The sequence below is a fragment of the Canis lupus genome, chromosome 32, assembly GCF_003254725.2.
Source record: "Canis lupus dingo isolate Sandy chromosome 32, ASM325472v2, whole genome shotgun sequence".
Taxonomy (NCBI): Eukaryota; Metazoa; Chordata; class Mammalia; order Carnivora; family Canidae; genus Canis; species Canis lupus.
This window is the reverse complement of record NC_064274.1, coordinates 28,401,667-28,413,769: the sequence shown is the minus strand read 5'-3', so window position 1 is coordinate 28,413,769 and position 12,103 is coordinate 28,401,667. Positions and strand designations below refer to the sequence as shown.

Here is a 12,103-nt window from a genome sequence, read left to right as displayed (position 1 = left end):
TACCGGGCTACTACCACTTTGAGATGTGAGTGAAATCACCTGAAAGCAAGAACTCCGCAAGGGAGTTAAAAGATCTTGCAGTAGTGTGGAGGCAAAGGTGAGGCTTTAGGAGAAGCATTTAACCAGGCGCTGGCAGTTAAGACATACTGTGGTTACAGCAGAGGGCAGATGCCAAAGAACAGGAAGTTTACTCAATCCCCAGTGCTGTTGTAGGAATGACACCCAGACACACTCCGATACAATTTCCTTGTAAGAGGTCTAAAGTCTGCAATTAGACATTTTAATATATATTTAAAATATAATGGTTAGGGACGCCTGGGTGGCTCAGTGGTTTAGGGCTTGCCTTTGCCCTAGGGCGTCATCCTGGAGTCCCAGGATTGAGTCCCGAGTCCCATATGGGGCTCCCTGCATGGAGCCTGCTTCTCCCTCTGCCTATGTCTCTGCCTCTCTCCAAGTGTCTCTCATGAATAAATAAATAAAATCTTTATATATATATATATATATATATATATATATATATATATATATATATATAATGGTTATTGTATTTCTGCTTAGTGCTGTGGCAACAACCACGTTCATGGAACAGCTTAATACAATCCAAGAGATTTTTAGGGGGAGCACTTCCTTGTAGCAACAATTAAAACACTCCAAGATTAAGGAGAAGGAAGCACCTAGAATCTGTACCTTCAGGAGGTTTGCCCCATTTGCTTGTTGGGATTTGGGTGTGGTGTTATACAGGACTGGGTAGAGGGTAAAGGTGCTTGGGGAGCATGAAGGCGAGGTATTTCTCTGTGTTTTGAAGTCCTGTGCTCCAGCCCACCTGGTTCCTTAAGGCAGAGCATGGTTTTCACTATAAGGCAAGGAAAAAAATAGGAAAAAAGAGACCATGGAAGACCCAGAAAGGTCTGTATAAAGCCTACATTTCTCATTTTCTGATGCCAACCACAAAAATGTTCTTTTGCATGACTGGCCGAACAAGCCACTGCTTTCAAATGGTATGAGGCTATAAAAAGCAATACTTTCTCCAAAGCCATTAAGGTCACTATATTTGGCTCTAGTTTCTCAGAATTTAAGCTGCCATGTTGTATTTTAAATACATTATTTGTTTCTCAAAAGCTCTTATTTGACCAATGCTTCTAATCTAGGATTTTGTTTTTGCAAAAAACCTGATAATGATGATTTATGTTTCCTAATTTTGGGTCTCCAAAGAGACCCAGATTTTCAAACTTGATCCAATACAAGCATTAGCATACGCTGGGGGAAAGGCAGCAAAAAGTAATTTAAAAGATTAAAATCCTGAGTCTAACAATGCCATTTTATTTTATTTTTAAAAAAGATTTATTTATTCATGAGAGACACACAGAGAGAGGCAGAGACATAGGCAGAGGGAGAAACAGGCTCCATGCAGGTAGCCGGATGCGGGACTCAATCCCAGGACTCTAGGATCACGCCCTGGGCCGAAGGCAGGCGCTAAATCGCTGAGCCACCCAGGGATCCCCTACCAATGCCATTTTAACACTTTCAAGGAATGCAACAATTTCAGTGTTATATTGGTATCTGAAATATATCTATAAAATATTTGCCTACTGAATTTTCATTTATCCTAATGACTTAAAAAGAAACCATCACAAAGCATACATTTCTATAATTATTACGAGAAAGTTGGCATATTAAAAAAAATTTTCAGGAGCACCTGGGTGGCTCAGTGATTGAATGTCTGCCTTTGGCTCAGGGTGTGATCCTGGGATACTGGGATCAAGTCCCACATCAGGCTCCCTGTGGGAAGCCTGCTTCTCCCTCTGTCTATGTTTCTGCCTCTGTGTTTCTCTCATGAATAAATAAATAAAAATCTTTTTAAAAAATTAAAAATTTTCATTTGGAGGAAATAAATCTAGTTTATATACCATCATGTTTAAATATCGTCTTAGTAAATATTAATGCTTAAGTATCTGAATACTCAAAATGATTGCCAACAGACATGGTCATGGTTTGCTATAGAAAATGAGATTCTTTAAGACTAAATCCCAATGTCTTCAGCAAGAGCAAATGATCCAGGAATCTCTGAGCATTAAAACATTTGGATACATTTCTCTCTCAAGACAGGAGACAGCTCACTCAAGACTTTTATTTGTCTATTTGACTAAAGACCCCCTGTATGGAGCTTGACCACTTCACCACAAAGCCTAGGGACTGCTGGTACAATAAGGATCACAAGAGTGGATGTATATACACCATTGGTTACATAATGATCCTTAGCCACTGGCCTGTTTCCCTTCAGCAAAAATCTAGAACAGGATACACAGCTCTTATTTTGTATTTCTTTTAGGTATACCATAACATGAGACATTTAGTTCCAATATACCTAAGCTGTCCCTCCAGGAGATAATTAGAGAAAGAGGGAAGAGTTTTGGAAGAGAAAAGAGGAAGCAGAAAAAGAGTAAGAGTTCTTACAATGAAGCCTTAAAAGAGAAAAAAAAAAATATGGAAAAGTATAGACATCAGAGCTACACTTAGATGGCTTGTAGGGGCCCAAAGTAAGCTCTGTTCTCTGTAAGGGCAGTTTATACCTTGAGGAGTGCAAAGAGGCACAGGAGGGGAGCATCAATCCTTGGTATCAAAGGCAGGAGAGCCTGGAGTACTTGGATGGGAAGTATTTGGATGGGAAGCCAAACCAGTAGGGACAGGGGGTAGGCTCTGTGACTTAGCAACACAGTATTGGAAATCTGGGGACTACCCACACTGGCACATTTCTACCATAGCAATATAAACATAACCATAATTAAAACTTAGCATATGAAAATGTCAGATACTCATTGAGCAGAAACTATGATATGTAAACAAATATAACATAAATATGAATAGCTTCTATATAAATAATATAGTTACTATTCTTTAATCCAGGCTTTCATGTGGGGCCTTGGCTCTCTGCTTTCTTTGTACATTAAGTCAGTGTTTCATTCTCATATTCTTTATGTCCAAGCCAGGTGATTTCAGGACCCTAACTAGGAAAGCCCCCCCTCAAATGGAATTGGGAGGGCATGGGAAGAGACAGAGGGAACAGAGAGGAATTTTTACGTTGGCTATCCACAGGGCAAGTGGAAAGTGGGCAGGAAAGGAAACATAAGGAAGGGATAAAATTGTCAGGGCCTGTCTCATAGCCAGAACCCCTTTCCTTACTTACTATTTGAAGCTGATTTCCCCTACCCCTCTGACATATCATAGGCAAAAGAGTTCCTGTGATTAAATATCTCCCAGTTACTGAAACAAAAACTTCCTACAGAATGTCTCATTGACAGATTAACACACCAACCTCTACCCTGTTGTCACCCCTGGATAAGAAGAACACTAGAAAGTTATCTTGAAACAAAGACCATTAAATTATAATTTAACATGCAATTGAAAAGGAGCATAAAAACTGCAATGAGGGGTGCCTGTGTGGCTCAGTCAGTTAGGCATCCAACTCTTGATTTTGGCCTCATGTCATGATCTCAGGGTGAAATCGAGCCCCATCTGGGGTTCTGCGGTGTGGTGAGCATGGAGCCTGCTTGGATTCTCTCTATTCCTCTCCCTTGCACACCTCCCTGCCCTAGCTTTCACACGTGCTCACTCTCTCTCAAAACAAAACAAAACAAAAACAAACAAACAAACAAAAAACCTGCAACAAATTGCAAGTTTAGGATCAAAAATTGGTATAATTGTTTTTAAATTCTGTCTCTTTTTAAACATGTCAAGAACTTTACAAATGCCTAAACCTCTTGACATAGTAACTACTACTGAGAATTTATTTTAGAACAAGTCTTAAAGAATATAGAAAAAACAGTATCCAAAAATATATTCAGTGAAACAACAATCTAAATGTCTACAGGAGACATTTAGAAGCATCTGTGAAGTACATTAAAATATATATAATACATTAAATACATCTAAATGTCTGCAGTACACATTTTGAAGCATCCATGAAATACATTCCATTTATTGTTTAAAAAACAGCACCTAGGGTGCCTGGGTGGCTAAGTCTGTTAAGCCTCTGACTCTTAGTCTGGCTCAGGTCATGATCTCAGGGGGTCACGAGATGGAGTCCTGCAATAAGCTTTGTACTCAACAGGGAGTCTGCTTGAGATTATCTCCCTCTGCCCCTGCCTCACCACCCTCACTCTCTCTAAAATAAATACATCTTTTTTTTTTTAAAGCACCATATTATTTTGATAAAAATGTAAATGTATGAATTTTTAAAAACCAAGTCAATAAACCAAAAGAATATCAGATGTAATGCTATTGGTGGGATTTACCAATCTTTTTTATTTTCTTCTGTACTTTCTTATTTTCTTTAAATTTTCTGAAATAAAAGTGTTCACTCGTATTTGAAAAATTATTTTCAGTTTATGAAGATTATGCTTATGATTTTAATGAGTAAATATAGTATAATTTCAGCAATATAAAGATGTATATTACATAGAGAAAAAAATCTGAAAATATACTAAATATTAACACTGCTTGATGAATTTAAGATGATTTTAATTTTGTCCTTACTCTATGTTGTATTTTCTAATTTTCCACATTAATCATTCTTATAATCAAGAAAGCTGATGGAAAAAAAAAAAAAGCTGATGGCTATTTTAACTATAATAGTATTGACAGAGTTAAAAGAGAATGTGGGGCGCCTGAGTGGCTCAGTGGGTTAAGCATCTGTCTTTGGCTCAGGTCATGATCCAGGAGTCCAGGATGGAGTCCTGCATAGGGTTCCCTGCTCAGTAGGAAGTCTGCTTCTTCCTCTGCCCCTTACCCCACTCCTTCTCTGTCAAATAAATAAAGGAAACCTTTTAAAAAAAGGAGAATTTGTATCTTGTTTTGTACAATTTTAAGTATGTAAAGAACGCACTTATAGAAAAGTCAGAACACAAGTATTAAGAATGGTTGTAAGTGGTAGGAGTATGAGATTTTTTTCCCTCCTACATTTGTGTACAGTCCACATTTAAAAATATTTTCATTATAAACGTATTATTTTATAGCTAAAAGTATCCAAAACTATGCCTACTTGTTATTACTGCTTTCAGGGAAACACTTATCAACTGAAATCTCTTGATTTCCTATCTTCCCTCAGCCTCAATTAGGTGTAATAAAAAATATATGTCTAAAATGTGTTTTTAGACCTGTCTGCATTATTGCTGCTGCTAGGGAAAGTCTGGTAAACTAACAGTTATGAAGTGTTACAGCCCTAACTTGACATACACATACAATTAAATTAGTCTTTCAAAAAAAGACTTAATTATATTGCAGTGTGGTTATCTTCTGCAAGGTTTATTTGCAATAAAGGGGTTATGAAGTTATGAAGTGTTACAGCCCTAACTTGACATACACATACAATTAAATTAGTCTTTCAAAAAAAGACTAATTTTGAAAGACTATATATATAGTCTTTCAAAAAAAGACTTAATTATATTGCAGTGTGGTTATCTTCTGCAAGGTTTATTTGCAATAAAGGGGTGAGGGCTGTTTTATAAATTTCCACATAATGGAGGTCACTCAATATTTCACAAAACAAAACCAGTCATTGATTCGGTATAATTTCACCTGAATAAAACCAGGGGCCAAAAGCAGAGAAATCAGGCCAAACCAGATTTGACAGAGGAGACAATTCAGTCAAAAATGCAAATCCCCAAGCCCTCTTTTCAAATATTGGTAATTTTTGCACACTGTGGATATTTTATAAGCTTGTGTACTTGAGCATTTTAATACCCTTTTTTCCTGACAGTTGGTGGATTTTTGCTTTATTGTACTCATCATTAGTTCATAGTTTTTAGCCTCTATTCTTTATGATAATAAAACTTCAGAAATAACCTGAAAATGCCTGATCGGTTAAATAAATTATGGTCTTCAAAACAGCATGTATTCCATATATAAAACTTATTTTTAAAAATTGAAAGAATGATTAGGCGTGTCCAAGTGGTGCAAAGTTGGTTTTGGCTCAGATCTGATCTCAAGGGTGTAAGACTGAGTCCAGGGACAGGCTCCATGCAGAGTCTGCTTGGATTTCTCTCTCCTTTTCCCTCTGACCCTCTCCCCCCACTAAAATAAATAAATCTTTTTAAAAAGTTTTTTTTTTTTTAAATTGAATGATTGGAAACAGTCATTTAAGCCAGTTTGCAAAAATCTGTAAGTATTACTAACAATCCCAAGTACTATAAAATTCTAATCCTATATTTTCTTTTTAAAAAAATTTACATTAGTGCTTTTTCCCCCTAATTCCAAAAGCTATATATTACACACTTTGGAATTACTTCTAGGAACTTGTCTAAAGATACCTGCACACGCGTGAAAAGATTGTTTTCCAAATCTACTCATCAGAATTTTTGGGCAATAGATGCATTTTGAAATTCAGAGTTTTGACTTTCAGAAAACCTGTATACAGGTATAGCATATTTTAGGTCCCACAGCTCACCACTACCCCCTTGCTGGATCTGGGAAACATTAGATACTCAAACATTGATACATCTGAATCAGACATATGAAAATATTCACACCACTTTAGGTAAATAAAGACTATAAAGAGCTTTGGTCAGTTCAAGAAGTATTTAGGCACCAAGGGTTAGAGGGGAGGAGGGGAGGGAGCATAGGCAAAGAGGAGGAGGGGAGGAGGAACAGACAGGATGAGAGGGCCTTTAGTTTTTGGAAGTTTAGTTTTTGAAAATACAGATGTGATTCCAGACTTGTAAGACTGTCCATCAAGATGGGACTAGTTACATTATAAACACATTTTAGTTGTACAATGAAATACTACTGTACCATCATACCATGTTAGGTGAAAAAATTGCAAAATGGTGTTACATATATAGCATGATTCTTTGCTGTGGGGGAAAAACTATGCTGTGTATGTAAACAAATTACATACTTACTGGAAAGGTGATACTACATGGAACATTTACTTTCTACTTTTTTTGTATTGAAAAAATAAGAGCATGTTTTGATTTTACTGCTAAAAAGACAAAGACAATTATTCATTCAAGGGTATTTAATGTTTATTCTAGGAAATACTGCAGGGATACCACAGTTTAAAAAATGTCACTTCCCTCACAGAGGTTCCATTCGGCTAACTATGTAAAACAACAATAATAAAATGATTAAAGTTATTATGAAGAAAAATAAAACAGGATGGGGCAAGAGTAACAGGAGGATTATTCAAACTAGATCTCTAGGCTTATGAGATAACAGTCTATTTAAACATTTCACATTGAATACTCTTCATCAGAAAAAAAAAAAATCACTGTATCATCAAGTCAAAGGTATATCAAGAACATCTATGTTCCAACCTGCTGAGACCCAATTAATGTAAATAGCTTCTAGAAATCTGTACAAATACAACTTTTAAAAACTTTAAAAAAGAAATTCCACTGGAAATGCTCCAATAAATAATGGATTTTTGCCTTTGAGATTTTTTACATTTTTAATAGACCAAAAATAATGCATGTTTAATATTCTAATTATAATCATTATAATGGACTTTTAATTGATCACACCAGTGCTATCTTCTAAGATGTTTAACCCACATGAGACTTTTAAGAAAAGGTTAAAGACACAATATTATAATCATAGGAAGAATAAAAACAAAGGCATTATGTGGGAACAAAAAGGTTGAAGGTAGCAAATAGCTAACAAGGATTTAGAATTCAATTAGACTTTCAACGCAGGAATTTCATCATTGAATCCTAATAGGTAGAATAGAAACTATGGATATAGAAAATTTCAAAAACTGTACCCCAAGGTTAATGACAACCAAGTGACCAAACTCAAGCAATACTCCAAGGTTAAATACATAGTAACTGCTATACTCACTGCTGAAAGCCTGGAAGGTAAGGCAAATACATGGACGGCCAACATAGAAGACAGAATTATTTCTGGTCTTCCGTTCTGTGCAGAATTTGGCTCGGAAATGCTAAGGAAGGTAGCAGAAGAGAAAACTGGCTCCTATTCTCAAGGGATTTTTTGGTTAAGTAACTGCCCCTCCCGCCCCCGCATCTTTCCAACCAGAAGTGACTTAAAAAAGACCAAAGAACAATGAAAACAACTTTCATAAATTAGATTAGAGCCTGAAATAACATTTGAAGTTTAATAAAACCATATACCTGAAAGAAGTAAAACTGAAAAGAAAATTTGAATAATGAACATAAAATGGGAGGAAAAAAGACTAGAGAGAGATATATATAGAAATAGATGTATATTAAAACATACGTAACAGGACTTTTAAAAGTCTAGATAAATAGATGAAAACTGAAAACGTTTTTAAAAATAAAAAAAAAAAATTTAAATAGTCTTTAAAAATGCCAAGCTCTCCTGGGTGTTGTTTGGAAGTGCTGAATCACTATACTGTACACCTGAAACTAATATTACACTGTATGTTAACAAAACTGGAATTTAAATATTTTTAGACTAAAAATGCCAAGCTTCACATATTGGTAGTGGATAGAAAATCAGTGAAGTAGTTATCCTATTCAGTTTAGCACTGGTCTGTCCTTGGGAGTAAACTATGGTCAGAATTATTTTCTACAGAGTGAAGCAGATTTAGAAAAGCACAGGATGATTAAAAGCACTGTCTCTAAACCTGAACATGATGCCACAAAGTAGCCAGGAAACACTATAAACTCAATGCTCAATTAGCATCAGGAAGCTGAAAGATGTAATTCCAAACTTAATCTTATTTCCATTAAATCTAATTTTCATTGATGAGCCCTCACAAAAGTATTTGACTATAAATAATTTTTTGAAACTGTTTTTTTTTAAATAAACTTATGTTATCAAAAACCTATATTAAAAAATTGAAACAAAGTAACAGGCTGAAAAAAAAACAAAGTAACAGGCTGGAAAAAATCTTTTTCCCACTTTTTTTTTTTTTAAGATTTTATTTATTTATTCATGAGAGACACAAGGAGAGAGAGAGAGAGAAAGAGGCAGAGACACAGGCAGAAGGAGAAGCAGGCTCCATTCAGGGAGCCTGACGCGGGACTCGATTCCGGGTCTCCAGGATCAGGCCCAGGGGCTGAAGAGGCAGGCACTAAACCGCTGAGCCACCCAGGGATCCCCCCACTTTGGTTTGTTTTATGTTGTTTTTGCTTTTAACACCTCCCGTTGTAGCATAATCTGCAGCAATATTAGGAGATTAGGAGCCCATTTCCAAAGCTTAAACTGAGTAAGACCAAAAATCACATTCTGGTTAATATGTATCTATACTTCAGAGGTACATTTTAAGAATGTCAAAAAGGATTATGGGTTGATGAGGAGCATCTGAAAGAAAAGAGTGAATTCCATCCAAGGGGTTCACCGGATAAATAAATTCTTAGTTATTATCTCAGCTTCCAACTCCCTCCTCTGCTCACTGACAATCACTCCAGGTCCTATCCGTTTTAATTCTCCACCCATCTACTTAGGTCTGCTCTCTCCAGCTTAGTTCAGGTCATGAATATCCTGACTTACAAAGGGCGGGATACCAATAGCCACAATAAACTGTAAATGGATTATATCCATCCACCAAAAAGATACATAAAAAATCATGTTTCAAATACAAAGCAGGCTGATATAGTGCTAGAAATATGGGGCACCGCTAGTATTTTGTACTATCAGAGCACGAAGTGAAAATATTGAGACAACGGTTCACTAAGAAGTTCACTAAGAAGTCACAAACAATCTTGCCCAAGAGAAAGTGAGGCACCACCATCCCTGCAGGGGAAGGATTCACCAGCACTGGCTATTTGGTGCAGCCCTCCCTCCCTCTCTGGTTTCGTTCCCGGTCCACTTCCTGTTTTACTGGTTTCTTGAAAGCCCTTAAATGGCTATCTATGGCCAAAATCCATTGCTTATTTTGACTTAAAAAAAAAAAAAAAAAAAGTACAACAGAACATTTCAAACATGTTCTACTGAAAGTGGAGAGAACAGTGTAGGGAACCTTATCAGTTACAACAAATGTCACAGGAAATCTTTTTCACCATCCCCCAACCCTGGATTTTTTTGAAGCAATCCCAGATATCTCTTCATCTCATCCGTACAAACTTCAGTCTGCCTCTTTTAAGATAAAGGTTCTCTTTAAAACAAAACAGTTTACTGCCATTCCCAGGGCTAAACAAGATTAACATAATTTCCATAATAACAAATACCCAGTCAGGTGACCTTTCTCCTGTAATCTACATTTTTTTTCCCCAGACTGCTTCTCAGAGGGTGTGTCTTCTGACATTTGACATTGCTCACAAGGACCTTTATAATCTGGCCTCTGCCTTCCTTTACAGGCTCAGCTTTTGAGATTTTTTTTTTCCTTTCCTTAAATCTTGTGCTTCTAAGTGACATTTACTTACCTTCTGTTCCCTTCACACACCATATCCTCTCTTATCAGGCCTTTATATAGTTTTTTTTTTTGTTTTGTTTTGTTTTTTTTTTAGTAGCCTAAACCTCCTTTTCACCTCTACCCTCTTGCTTACCTACCTGCCTCTCCTGTGCCATGTCTCAGAGCTTTGATGGCATTTCCTCCAAGAAACCTTTCTTGCTATAATTCCTGGACTCAGAAATGAACTGTCAAATACAACACCCTGGCCCAGTGAGGTTACAAAGCCATCTCTCCTCTCCCCAAGTCCCCATTTAAAAACAAATGCCAATTTATAACTTCTGGCTTGTTTAGCAATTAACCTTTCCCCTGTGGTTCTTTGGGTCTAATATTTCCACAGTTTGGCTACTATTCTTCACATAGGCCTTTTGACTTATGTGTTCATGCACAATTATTATGCAAACTCATCATAAATGGTGTTCTATAGAAACATCAGATTTTAGTTCAAAGTTTGTCAATGATAAGAAAACCCACAGCATTTTATTTAAACATTATATGTAATAACCATAAAGCTTTTCAAATGTGAATTATTTATTTAGCAAATATCTGGGTGTAATAAAGACAGAGACAAAGGTGCTAGTAGGTAAAGAAGACCTTAACTCTAAAGAAAAGGCTCTGGAATCCTGACTGTTACAGGAGCTGAAAACGGCTCCACTTTATTCTGAAAGTGGCACCAACTCCTAAAAACAAAAATGCACTTATCAGGGACATTCCTGTTCTTCAGCAGATAATTGCCTAAGTAAACAGACTTTCTCTGCAGAGATTTTCACCAAAGTGCAAGCAGAAAACTGTATTTAAGTATCAATGGTTAAGGAGTTTTCTAGGAAATGTTGTTTGACCACTTGGTGCAGCTTTTCTTACCTATGAAAATAAGATCATACATAATGATTAGGTAAAAGTGAACATTTCTCTAGGGCCTTAACAATCCAATTTGTACTATGTTTTTGGCTTTGTATTATTTTAAGAAAGCTTTTTTGGGGGGGAAAGTTTTACAAATATACACTTTAAACAATGTTATCAACATTACGATCATGCAAAGCTAGCTAGCTGGGATTTACCACTATTAGGCTTGATTCTCTCTGCCAATAAAATTAGTTAATTCATATTTTAGCTAACACTAGGTTGGAATATTTAAGTGTTTAAAATTTTTTGAATCGGTATCCTATTAATGATTAAAATTTATATGACCTACATTTAAGAATAAGAGCTGCAGCTAACATTCATAATAGTATTTACTATCAGCCAAACACTATTCCAAATGCTTTACTTATATTATGTAATCTTCATCACAACTATGAGATAGATATTATTACTACCCATATTTTATAAGCAAACACAGTAAAGTGAAGTGAATTGCCCAAAGTCACCAGCTACTAAGCACTTAGTGGATACTTAGCATTTGGTACTTTGGTGGTTCTAATTCCATAGGTCACTTTACCACTTTTTGAGGAAAGAAAACATCTGCAAATGAGCACATGGCTTCAGGATGAATTCTTGCAGCAAATTAAAGGAAATGTGACAGCACACTCCCACTTAATCCAAGGAGTCAACCTCAAGATCAGTGGACTCTCATAGGCAGATCTGCTGTGCTGCTTCCTCTTGACACAGAGTGAGAATGTTCCAGAGTCAACAGGGAAGACGTGACGTTAACTTTACTGTTATGACTCCCAGACTGGATCAACTCACCTCCCCCAACTTTTCCCTTTTTTTTTTTTTTTTTTAAAGATTTTATTTATT

The 12,103-nt window shown here is 36.3% G+C and overlaps 1 protein-coding gene and 1 long non-coding RNA gene across 23 annotated transcripts in view; one reads left to right on the top strand and one right to left on the bottom strand.

Annotated features, from left to right (window-relative positions):
* Positions 1–12,103, bottom strand: part of SGMS2 (sphingomyelin synthase 2) — a 130,414-nt gene that overhangs the window by 30,051 nt on the left and 88,260 nt on the right. The gene's annotated exons all lie outside the window — the stretch shown is intronic.
* The window catches only part of LOC112671619 (uncharacterized), a 42,134-nt gene that overhangs the window by 6,279 nt on the left and 23,752 nt on the right, over positions 1–12,103 (top strand). The window lies entirely within an intron of this gene.